Here is a 12,885-nt window from a genome sequence, read left to right on the forward strand (position 1 = left end):
TTTAGCAAATTTGTCATAATACATAATGATATCAATTATGAGTATTACGTAATTTTGATTATGGTTTATAACATAATTGTTAATAAAAATACGCACGAAATGTGTTCGACTTCAGACGTAGCGTACTGATTTTACCATGTCTGATGCACGGCGGCAGTAGAATAAGTCCTAAGTCAGACACTTTTCACCCAAATTTTAGATGCGTTTACAATAATTAATAAGTCTGAAACGAAGTCCCAAATGCAGTTTCGTTATTCTTACATTTCATCCTATTTTGACATATAAAATCACCTATTAAAGTAAAGTAAATAAGGTAAGTTATCTCTGGATATTTTTCATACTAAAAAGCTAAGTTAGCACAAATGGCGCAGTCTCCTAATTCAGTTAAGATAGTGCTTAGCTAAATATCGTTCAAATTATATTTAATGGAATAACTTAGATAAAGTTAATGTCTTATTCGTAATAAAGGAAATTGAAATATGAAACATACATAAAAAGTTTGATGGAAAAATATTACTTTTACCTCGTACATATTGTTATCAGTTAAAAAGAACGAAGCTACAGCTGCCATCTGGCAGCGAAACGTAGGTAATTTTAGAAGCTCGAAGCATGCCACAGAATCATCAACTTACCACGTATGATACTATAGTATAAAAATTAGTTAATAGATTCCATTTATAATATTATAACTACAATAATAATCAGTACAGCTTTTCAAATTTGAGAATAAAATATTCAATATCCAACATTCTTTATAGATACTTTACATTACCATCATGTACACAAATTATACATCACCCTCAAATCAGTCTTTTGCAAATACAAAACACACAAAAACCAACTTACACATTTTAAAAACCTTTTTCTATATACAAAATCACTAATAAAACTTCCTCATAGCATCCATTTCTAATTTACCAAATAAACATTATATATCTCCCCAGAAGGATACATTCCCTCTAATATAAGCCACAATATTCTATTCCCATGTGTAAGCAAAAAGATTATTATTAAAACGTACAAAATGCAAGTACTTCGTCAATAAGACATTCAAATACTGCCGCCACGTAACAGCCCTCTACGCGTGCGCAGGACTTGCCAGCTCGAGCTCCCATTGGTCGACGCAGGAGTTGGTTCCTCGGATTGCACGCGCGCTCAGGTGCCGTACTGATCGCTTCGATGACGAGGCCGCCAGTTACTGTTCGTGCACGAATGCGACGAAACGCCCGGGCGTCTTGGCGGGTTTTCTCTCGGAGCTGCGCTCACGAGACCAGCTCGGGAACGAGGAAACGGAGGTGACGTTTTTGTCGTAGAAAAAGTGACCGTCCAATCGGAGTCAGGGAACGCGAGGGGAACCAAGAGGACCAGCGTTTGAGAGACCCACCGAAGGACAGGAAACTCGCGGAGCACCTGGGCCTGTATTTTAGTCCAACTTTGGCCGCACCGATAAGCGGGCGATTCGCAGGTGAGTAAGCCACAGATGATGCGTCGGCGCGAATAAGCACGCGGTTCCTCCGTCTCGCTTTCTCCTTTATCCTCGCGTTCGCCATAGAAATTCTATAGGATCTAACGTTTCGATCAGTGTCCTCTGCAGGAACTCGTCACATAGACTCTGTTAGGACCTAGGCCAGAGACTCTACATTGCATGACAGTTGCCTTTAGTTCGAGGTGACCGATTACAGTACTGTCTCCCAAGCTTACGACTTGGAACTACTCTGGAACTCGTTTCCAAGACCAGTTCACGCTAGGAAGTTACGTTTATCAGCTAGGGAAGGAGTAGTTCCAGGAAGACATGTGCCATCAAGCTTCCACCGAGACAACACTGTACTCGACTGACAGGAACTCGACTACCCAGGCGCGTTACTCGAGACCCATCGATACTGCCCTTTCCTCTCGGAGTCCTAGATTATCTCATTCTCGCGTCGTAACGTTCTCTGGGTGTTTCGAATGGGTTGAAATATTAAGTGGACTCTGAAGTCCCTCAGGAGTGTCTCTTGAACTGCTGGTCTTTGTTTATCGACTGGCTCGTCGTGGAGACGTTGGGTTGTTCTTTTTGGAGCGAAGGAGGCTTAGTAAAGCGACGTCCAGGCACGTTCATCGACTTTCTAAGCATATGGGCACTCGACGGAAACCCATCATTGGCTACTACCACAAGTGCATAGCTAAAGTGGCCAGTTGCGTGAGCGTCGGAAACGCGTAGAACCGATTGCAATTGAAGCAATTGGTTTTGCGCGATCGATCCCATTGGTTGGATAGTGATGGACTTGTGTAACGAACGATATTTTCACGCCGACTGTACGCAGCGGAAGACCCTCGCCTGCGACCTTGATCGCGGAGCTCTGGTATAGCGGTGTACTCGAGTAGCGCGCGTCGATAATTCCTGTCGTGCATTCTCTGTCTCGTATTCCCGTCTTCGCGCCAATCTGCTGGTCCACTGTCAGCTGTCTTCTCTTACCTGTTTACAACATGCTTTGCTTTCACTTTGGTTTGAGCGCTGGTTTATGTGACAGTTTCTTAATAAAGCTGCTACTTATATATTAGACTAGTCAAATTGAAACTGACAAATTTTGGAGAAATGGAAATTGTTGATCATTTTCCATTCTTTTGAATTAGATTATAAAATAAGGTATAAATGCTTATTGCATAGTATGTTATAAATCAATTTTTGTGTCTTAGACTATTTTTGTGGATATGAATATTTATTGTGGTAAAGCCTGTAGGGTGGAATGAAAGAATCAAAATTGTGTGAGTGTGTAGTAATAATGGACAGAACCTATCTTTAGTCTTTCAGGATTAAGTTTGTAGAAGCCAGTTTTGTTGAAACCAGTTTTGTTGAAACCAGTTTTGAAGAACCACAAGAGCATTAAACTCTCAATTTTTTTATTTTAAATTTTTGTGTTAATTCATTTCTTTGTTCTCTTAATAGTTTCTTTTAAAAGGGAATTCGAATTGAGGAACATTAAATTAACATATTTTTTGAGAGCCAACATTATTTATAACTTTCACCTTTTCTTAAGGTGAATATACCTAAGATACCTACATATGTAAATGTAATTGAAAATACCTAAAAATGTATGGTAACTTGGAATAGGGAAAGTTCACAAAGTTTTGCCACATAAGAATAAGACAATTAAAAAAGCTTCATCCAATGAATGAAAATAATAATTCTTTATTGGCTTGCGGTGACTCAAAAAGTTGATTAATCGTGCTCAAGTCTTGAACAACTTTTCCTTATTATCATTAATCACAACTAACAAAAAGAAATTCTGCCCCTATATTTCGTTCCACCCTCTCCAACCCACATGAAATACGAAATTTTTACTATAGCGAAAAGTGAATTATTTGAACTGGAGTAATTTAAATAATTATTGATATTGTATAGCTCCACATGAATAGAAAATTTGTTATAATTCTCGATAAAATATATATACCTTGGTGTCGATATGATTCGTAGAGGTATACATGTTATAATTGAAATAATATTAAAATTTTAATTTCGCTTGCAATTTTCTGTTTATTGTTAATTAAAAATTGACTAAAAATGTGTACGTGGTAAAATAATGTCTGTGCAAAATTATACATGTAGTGAATATGAGATTTTTCTATAATAATTGAAATTTTATGATAGCTCCTTTCGAGAAGATATATGGGGTGAATCAAGCAACTGTATCATCTGAATTTTCTTGTAAACTATTCGTTGTATGAAAAAACAGATTACAAGAAAATTCAGGTAATATAATTGGCTGACTCACTCTGTATATGCGCTTCAGAAAGTTTAAAAACGAATGAAATTTGAATATATTACATCATTTTTCCTTAATGTAGATTGTTCTAAATTAGACGCTCAAAAGGAAGAAAAAACACGTAGGCTGAACACTAAAAATATTATTTTATCTAAAGAAAGAGAAATATGCAATTTTGTAATACTTCGAGGCTATTGAACTTTCAGTTCAATACTATTATCTATATTTTCCACTGTAAAAGGTTTCATCATAGAAAATTAAAAATTGATTCGCCGTAGAATGGAAGCAAATCGATTTTGCTTTCCCGTACTGCATGATGTAATTTCGTGGATAATACTGATTGAACTGAGAAATTTTCTCACAAAAATGTCAATTTTGAAATGATTCTGAAATTAGCAAGCTTATTTACTTCTTGAAAATGTGATTTTATAAATGTTTTCTGTTTATACAAGGAAATAATAAATTTTTCAAATTTCCTTTCTTTTTAATCGCAGCTTCGGTTGAAAGAAGTACCTATAATACACACCTAGTTTTTGTTATTTTTGTTATTTATTATTTTCGTTCCTATCTATATATTTTTTTCAATTTTCTTGTTATGTGATGGGTAAATGCAGGACTCGTGTTTTCCTTGAAGTTGATATGTGTATTCTACAATAATATAGATAGACTATCATTAACTTCTATTGCTTACTTACAATTGGTAAGATACCTCTGGATGTACATACTATTATGATACGAAACGTTGCAAAATTTGTTGAACTGTACATTTTGACTGTAATGCATCAGTCAAGACGATTTGTATTCTTAGAAGGAGAAAAATTAGGTGATAAGGTGTTACTCAATCGTTATAATCATAAAGTATGAGCTTGTATTAATTAGTATAAAATATTTATAAGCGTCCAGGAAGAGTCAGTACCCACTTAACATTTCTATGAAGATATAGATATGAAACAACTATTTATAAATAATTTTCATAAATAAAAAACTAATTCTAAGCAATTATTCTTTTAAGGTTAATAATTTCAAGTATCATAATAATTAAAACATAATATCTTACTTGAAGAAGATTTAAAGGAAATCTATTTAAATGTTGTAAAGATAACTTATGACGCAACGTTAAATAATGAAAGATAAATATCCTCATTACATAATTTTAATTGACAATGAATATGTATGGTAGTATTATTTGTTTCTTTTTTTAAAATGAATTTTTAAATGACATCAAATGTAAATTGTAGTTATTTGAATAGTAAAAAATATTCCTTTTAGTTCCGCAGAAATCGGAGTTAACAAATGTCTAAATATCAGTTATTACAAAATTATAGGATATTATTGTAGGATAATGTTTGTTTAATATTAAATATTTATTTAAAATAATTACACCAGAAATTATTATTGTAATACAGTACGTATCACATATTATTCAAAAGATAATGTTACCATGTTATTTTAACTGTAGTATGTTTATTGCAATGGATATCTATTTATCTGTATCACACACCGATGACACTGCAAATACAAGTGTATATTGTCAGTAACCCTTTAAAAAATTTTAATACCAGAGTATTTTGATGAGAGAAGGAGAAATAATTTTTTCCAGATTCTTCAACTGAAGCTATTATAATTTACTGAGAGTATAAATACAAGTTTCACTCGATTATAAAAACACTTTTATAACTGCTTATAACATGCCCATGTTGCTTGATAACAATGAAACTACCGTCCCAAAATTGTAACGTGGCGGTACATATGTGCACAGAAATAAGAATTATTTCTAATTGAATTAACTTAATAAGAATTAATTCTAATATAAAACTTACATGTATAATATGTAAAATGTATGCTCAAAACATGTGTGTAGTCTTTGTGGAGGGAGCTTCCTTTGCTTTACCTTCATTGCATGTACAAGTTCCTTTATTTTTCTCTAATTAATGCAACTCTCTTGAAAAAGAAACCAATTAAGACCTCATAATTTGGACGTATTACTCTATTGTTAGTTTTCAAGTTCTTGCGTTAGGTTTGCAATTATATTCACTCTCAAATAAATAGAACCATATTTGAAAACATTCTTTTTAATTGCTTTAAGTCATTCCCTGCTCGTCGTTTCCGCCTCCATTTTGAACTGTTATTATAAAACCTGGTCAATTGAAATTGAATGAGGCGGAAGAAATTAAATTTTCTTAACAAATAAAGCTATAATTCAATATTAAAAATAGTAGTAAATACATTCTATATTTTATATCTTTAACAAACTTTGGAAGACGTTCATTTTTGGGAAATCTAAATGTAGTACTTAGGTATATTTTTAAATTGTTAATATAGTTATTGTAGTATACACAGTACTCTTTTTTAAATCTCTAGAATTATTTTATCTTCTTTCAAATAGAATTTCTTAGAAGAAAACATACCTATTTCATATTGTTTTAATGTATATCTATATAATTATTTTCTATATTAAATTTTGTTTTGTTTATTGATACTTTAATTAAATTTTAATTAGTTATTTTCCATAATTTTTTGTTATAAGACAAACTTCCTAGGCATGGCGCCAACTTTTTAATGAGGTTTTGCTTAGCGGCAGGGCTTGGGGTCCTGAAACCATTGATAATAGTAATGTCAAATAAAAAAGTTGCGAACTTGATAAGGCACGTGTTTCGCAAACAAATACACGTTTCAAGGTGATATTCTCTCCTAAATAGGTAGTTTGGAAGAATTATATCCACCTAGTAGTTCGAAAAAGGGAGACGAATTAAGGAGACCTTTTTTCTAGTAGATGGAAATTCAGCTACTTTTACATTAATTTAAAGTAATTTTATAGATTTATTTTATTACGAAATTTTGAATTTTAAAAGCAAGTTAAAAGTAGAAGCATCTGGTGAGTTTAGACCTTTAATGTAACGTCCTGCTAAATGATCATATTAGAAAAATAAACACGAAAGTTCCATTAAATAAATGGCTTCTTTTTGAAATTAAAAAATTTGATATCGCCAAATATTCTTGCTTTTAATATTTTAATTTAGTTTCAAAATCCATTTTCTGCAATAGTGATTGGTGAAGTAGTTGCAACATATACAATGTATCTATGTGTACTTGAGTTCTGTAGTTGTATGTTTTCAATGAATCCAGTAACTCATTTTAGCCCTTCATTTATTTACTTCAAGCATGAAAGTATTAAATGTAGGCATTATTGTATTGTTTTACATCTGCAGTCATAGCATAGCACACAGATTGCAGTTTGTCTATCTCAGTTTTATTAAAATCAGAATCTTCGTGTTCTTAGACACAGGTATACTCTTTGAGTAGCAGGTATTTGATTTGTAAAGTGCTAAAAAATAGCTAGTTTCCTTAGCTACATAAATAAAGGCGTCAAGTTAATAATTAACTAAAATTAAGGCTTACTTAAAATGCGGTACATGTTTAATATATAATAGTATTAATAGTACAATAATACATCTGTTATAACGTTTATTTTTTACAGACTAAAATAGTAATTCTATTTATATTTCTATAGATACTACGTTTACTTATGCACATTAATTAGGATATTAGTTTCAGAATAACTATATCAAATTTACTCTATACAGTTATTGGTGGAAGCGTTTCTGAGGAAGTACATATGCACAATAGATTAACTTGATAGCATCTAAATTCTCGTTGATGAGATATTTCTATAATAGCTGGATGAATTTATCCATCTATTTTAGAATATTGCTTGTCAACGTACACGGAATTGTCTTGTTTCGTGCAGATTCATCACTTAATACTTGAATCTTATTCTTGACTGAACGTCAAGTTAAAACAGACAGTAGTTAAATTACTGTTTAATAAAAGGTTTATAAAATATTCTGCAATATTGGCACATAGTACTCAGTAGTCTATCCTTTCAGCTTCTCATTGTCAATGCTGAAATTTATTTCCCGCTTCAATGCACATGTGCATGATAAAAAGTCACACAGATTTACTTGGCACTAAATATTTTCATAGACAATGCGTTATTGTTTAGAGATACAGGGTATTTCAGACAGGTGTTAAAAATGATAAAAGGTGATTCTACTGGTCGTAAATATACTTCAAACGTCATACATCTCAAAAAAGTGATTTTTGAATTATAGCTATAAATCAATTTGATAAATACGTATTTATTTATTATAAAAAGCTGGTTTAACATCAAAATAGTGGTTTATGTAAACAATACAAATTGTTTAAATAATGACAAAAAATTCATCTAATAGAGGTAAGACATAATTATTTTTCAGACTAATTATTGAAATAAGATAACTTTCATTAAGTAAAACTACTCTTTATGCTAATACTACGTATTTAATAAATAATTTTCTCCTAAGACCATCAATAGTTTCTTGCTTTCCATGAAAAGTATACTTTTCTGAGTCATCATGTCACTTTGGAGTACATGTGCGATGTTAAAGTAGAACAATAATCAAGAATGACGAAATTGCGTTTGGGGCTTCGTTTCATAATTCTTAATTGGTGCAAAAATGAAACGTGTCTGACTTGGGACTTATTCTACTGCCTGGGGGCATTAGCCAGGTCAGACATAGCGAAGCTAGTAGAATAAGTCTCGAGCCAGGCACAGTCCAGACATATTTTTAACGTTTTCTCAATAGTTAAAAACTCGGGAACTAAATCTGAAACACAATTTCATTTATTTTCATTTTCGTTTTATTTTAGCATGTAGAAATACTTGAAATTCAAAGCCAGATAAAATTCTTTTTCTTTCTTTTTTCAACCATGTCAAGTATTTGATTATCCAAGTAGCTTGAATATATGAACAAACTTGAAGAAATTCGATCTACTTGAATGTTTGAGCATGTTTGAATTGCAGTCAAGATTGGGTGCATTGCTATTCTTTTTAAACATCTAAAATAATCTTGATCAATTTTGACTTTATCCAAACTTTTCCGAATCTTATTCAAGCAAACTTTATTATTGAAGATTAATATTATCTATAATTAAGTAAGAATACATAATCGTCTCTTTGGATAATTAAGTTTGCTACAATAATCAAGTTTGCTTCGATAATCAACTTGAACAACTAACTTCACTTGAACATTCAAATACTTGATTTGGTTTGAACAATTCAAACTAACCTTACCTCAGCTTGTGCTTGGAAGTTACTTGGACAAGCCTAATGTGCATACTCATTTCCAATCTAAATTTTTCACTCAAAATTCAATCGAAACACCTTATATGGCTACTTGCGTGACAGTTATCGTAACCTCAACAAGTTTACAAGTGCCACGCGATTGAAGTTACTTTCCAACCAGCGATAATTTATTTAGATCCGCCCTCAACAGTACGCACAACAATAAACCGATGTCCGGTTCATTTCGAAAATGCTGCGGGTTACCTCACACTAAATACTCAATCGTTCGTGATACTTGGGGTTACGCGTCGGTAATTTAGGTCATGCATTTTCGGTCATGCACGTTTACCACCTTTACATCGAGCAGAACCTCGCCTCTTTATCAGCTGCTTCGCTCAAAGCACGCCAGCCTCCGGCTCGGTGTAGCTTTAATTAATGAATTTCATCATGACATCATGTTAGCATAGCTCGCGCAGCCTTGTGTCCTGTGTCATCGTGCGAACGCGGGATTCGAGTCGAGTCGACGATCACTTTAGGGTAATGCAGAGTTTCTTGCTAGGCCTCCTAAGACGTAGCTTTCAAGGTAATTCTGTGCAATATATTCTACGTAAATAACGTTAGACCTATAGTATACATTTTAGGTGACTCCTTTAGCGACGAGCTCTGGACGTCGTAAACATCCCAATTTTTCCTACATTACTACTTGATGTGCTTCTCTTGATACTAAACAATTTTTATTTGAAACATTTTCTTATGCAACAAATAATTTACAAGAAAATTTAGGCGATACAGTTGGGAGATTCATCTTGTATGTACACTGTCTTCCAAAAGTATGGGACCACAATCATATAGTTAGTAAAAGAGTGCAAATTACTTGTTGGAAATTTAATACGTAGCAAGAAATATATGGCAATAAATAGCCATCATATTAGATGTAAATAGAGACTAAGAGGATTAATTTATATTAGATAAGACAATAGAAGGTAATAAGAAGTCAGGTATAGCAAGTATCGTATTTCGCTTCTTAGCGGAATATTGTTCATTTATAGAATGTTCCTAAATAATTCTTCGATAATTGTAAAAAATGTGAATTGATTAATCTACAAGATAGAAAGTTTCTAATAATATAATGTTCATGTTCATTTATATGTTGTTTCTATGAGTAAAAATGCCATTTAAGTGAGGGGTTACACAATTAAAGGGTCGCAAGGTTACAGAAAAGGGTTATTTTTAAATGTATTGCTTATCATAATATGATATGTGGATTTCTCGAAATTTCAATAATTATCTAAATAATAATGGCTTGGAAAAAAGAGTAAAAACCAATGTATATTGTAATACCTACATATTTTAATATTTCGAAAATTAATTACAATATCTAAAACATAGAACGTTATACGATGGACAATGTATTTATGATTATTAGTACTAAATTTCATGAAAATCAGTTAAAACGGTCAAGATACTGATGCTAGCTCAAAGAGTATAGTTTCAAGAAATACTACCAGTAATGTGTTCTGTCGCACAGACATTTAATTTAAGTATTACGTATCATATCTTTTTAATTATTATTTCTTAAACAAGACTTGTCGTATCTGTATTATTTAAAAGAATCCAGGCTATCATTTGACAGAAAAATAAAGTTTTTGATCTTTTGAAGCCACTAGGAAGACGCAACCACTTAATTTTGGAAACATCAGTTTTTATTTCTAAACATAAATATATGCATTTTATTGAATTAAAACAATTTGTTGAAAGTATGTAGAGTGTAATATATATTTAGAATTAAAATGTATGTTCCATTTGATGTAGGTATAATGATCTCTGTGTGAATTGTGGTTATCATTAACAGTATACGTAAACCGCAGAAAGTAGAAGAAACTGTGCCTGTCAGACAACAGGAAATGTATGAGACATTCTTCACAATATTTGAATAAGCAATTTTTACATATTAAATTGCTGTAGGATTACGTGACAGAATGTAGATGTCTTTTTCTAAAGAAAATAAATATTGATTTTAGAATATATTATTCCACTTCAAGAAAACAAATCGGCTTACAACAAATATGAAACATAAAAAATGAAACTTAAATTTTATTCCATTAAATGCTGTGTTTAACAGCATAAACAAATATAAATTCTTTCTGTACCATTTCTTAATTATAGTATGGCTTATGAGCTATGTTAATCGATATTTATTTGGACACCCTGTACAGTTATATTTTTCAATACAATGAGAGTTTAAATTGGTTACTTTATTTTCAGCGAATCAATTCTCTTCTTCAGTATGGAGCCATATGTTTTTGTTTTCATAGGCGCACAGATTATGAAAAGATAAATTCAATAACCTAACATATGGGTCATTCGAAGCCATTTAAGGTCACTTGGTGTCATCAAATTCCAAATATTACCAGATGGTATCACATGACTTTGGACGACCCATGTATCAAAATCGTTGAACTCGTTTCCTCCCAAGTTATGCGCTTACATAAACGAAAATATAGGATGTCATTTAAAAAAGCAAAATAAACTTCGATATCTTGGCAGTATATCTTGGACCTGGTCTTAGAAGAGAAATGTGATAATCAGATAGTATATTCCCTCAGTGCATATCAACTTTCATGTCAAATGTTTTCTTTGTAATATCTATTACATCAGTTATAAGATATTTACGTGGCAGTACTAAAATAAAACACTTTATACAGTAGGACCACGATTATTAACTTCAAACTTGAAGCACTCTCTTAATGGGTAATTTTATTATTTTCGGTAGATTATTATTTATTAAGTTATAATTTAAGCATCGAGTGGTTCTCTATTATACTTTTGTTTTCATTGTCATTATTATCATTTGAATTAAGGAAGTAAAAATAAAAAGTACCAGAAATAACAAGCTTATTACATCGAAACATATTAATCGTGAATAGAAAAAATTGCAAATAATCAGAACTTAGTTTAATAGAGATTCTACTACATAACACCCACTGGCGTTGTTTATGCACATCTTAGACAGTAATAATAACTCTACAACTTCTTCAATACTACTAAAACTACAAAAAGACAATTTCCACAAAGAGAAACTAACTCCATCACACATTTAAAACAATTCATCTTAATATCCAAAATACTGTAAAACAGTTGACAGTATCTAATAACTAAGAAGTTGCTGCAACTAAACATAGAAAAAATACACCACCTAATTTCATTTAGAATACCCAAATGCAGGTAATCGAAGCGATACGTTCTAAGCTCGATACGATTTGCAACTTCTGCTATAAACCCGAAACTATCTGAAGCTGGAGGTATAGAGTCGAAGGTATTCGATCAGTCTTAAGGTCATTACTAACAATAGCAACCAGAGTAATTCTGCTGTCATATTAAGTACCACGTAAACCATTGCCTTTAGATCCTATACTTGCATTTGGACTTGATCTCTTCGATCACGTTCTAAAGAGAGTGGTTCACATATCATTTCCCAGTGTCCGTATCGGGTTCCTCAATGGAAGGATATCTTTTCCCCGTTAGTTATTTAAGCGTGCACTATCGAACGCAGCGAAACCACCACTGTTCGATCTCCGCCATTGCCAGCGACAACGATTTCATAATTCAGGTTACATAAATCGCGAAGCCTCTTATTATACACGCCGTATCGATTATTGTTTCAATGACTACTTTCCGATTGGCATTCTCCATTGAATCGACATTGTTACTGACACGGCATTAATTTCAGAGAACAGTTCAGGTAGAGATGTCTATTTGCAAGTAGGGACAGGTTACAGTGTCATTCCCCAAAGATTTGATTTCAAACTTCTTTTAAACAGTTTTTGGTAATATAAAGTAAAATTGTTCTGCGAACTGATAGGACTGATGAAGCTTTAAAGCTCAATGGAGTAACTGAATGCATTCATGTTTAGATAAGAATGTGCAGGTTTTGTCCTAGAGATCTAGATCTTCTTGGGTGACTTAATCTTTTATGTAGTGAAATTTCTAATGTTTTGTATTATTGTATGTTTTTATTTTGTAAATATTATCTGCACA

At 32.3% G+C, this 12,885-nt stretch overlaps 1 protein-coding gene across 1 annotated transcript in view; it reads left to right on the forward strand.

Moving 5' to 3' along the window:
- Positions 1-1,224: 1,224 nt before the first annotated feature.
- Gdap2 (ganglioside induced differentiation associated protein 2) overlaps positions 1,225-12,885 on the forward strand; it is a 100,694-nt gene continuing 89,033 nt past the window's right edge. Inside the window, exon 1 of the mRNA XM_076382904.1 lies at positions 1,225-1,465. The gene's annotated coding sequence lies outside the window, so the exon portion shown is untranslated. The remainder of the gene's footprint in view (positions 1,466-12,885) is intronic.

The sequence above is a fragment of the Calliopsis andreniformis genome, chromosome 8 (genome assembly GCF_051401765.1).
Source record: "Calliopsis andreniformis isolate RMS-2024a chromosome 8, iyCalAndr_principal, whole genome shotgun sequence".
Classification (NCBI taxonomy): Eukaryota; Metazoa; Arthropoda; class Insecta; order Hymenoptera; family Andrenidae; genus Calliopsis; species Calliopsis andreniformis.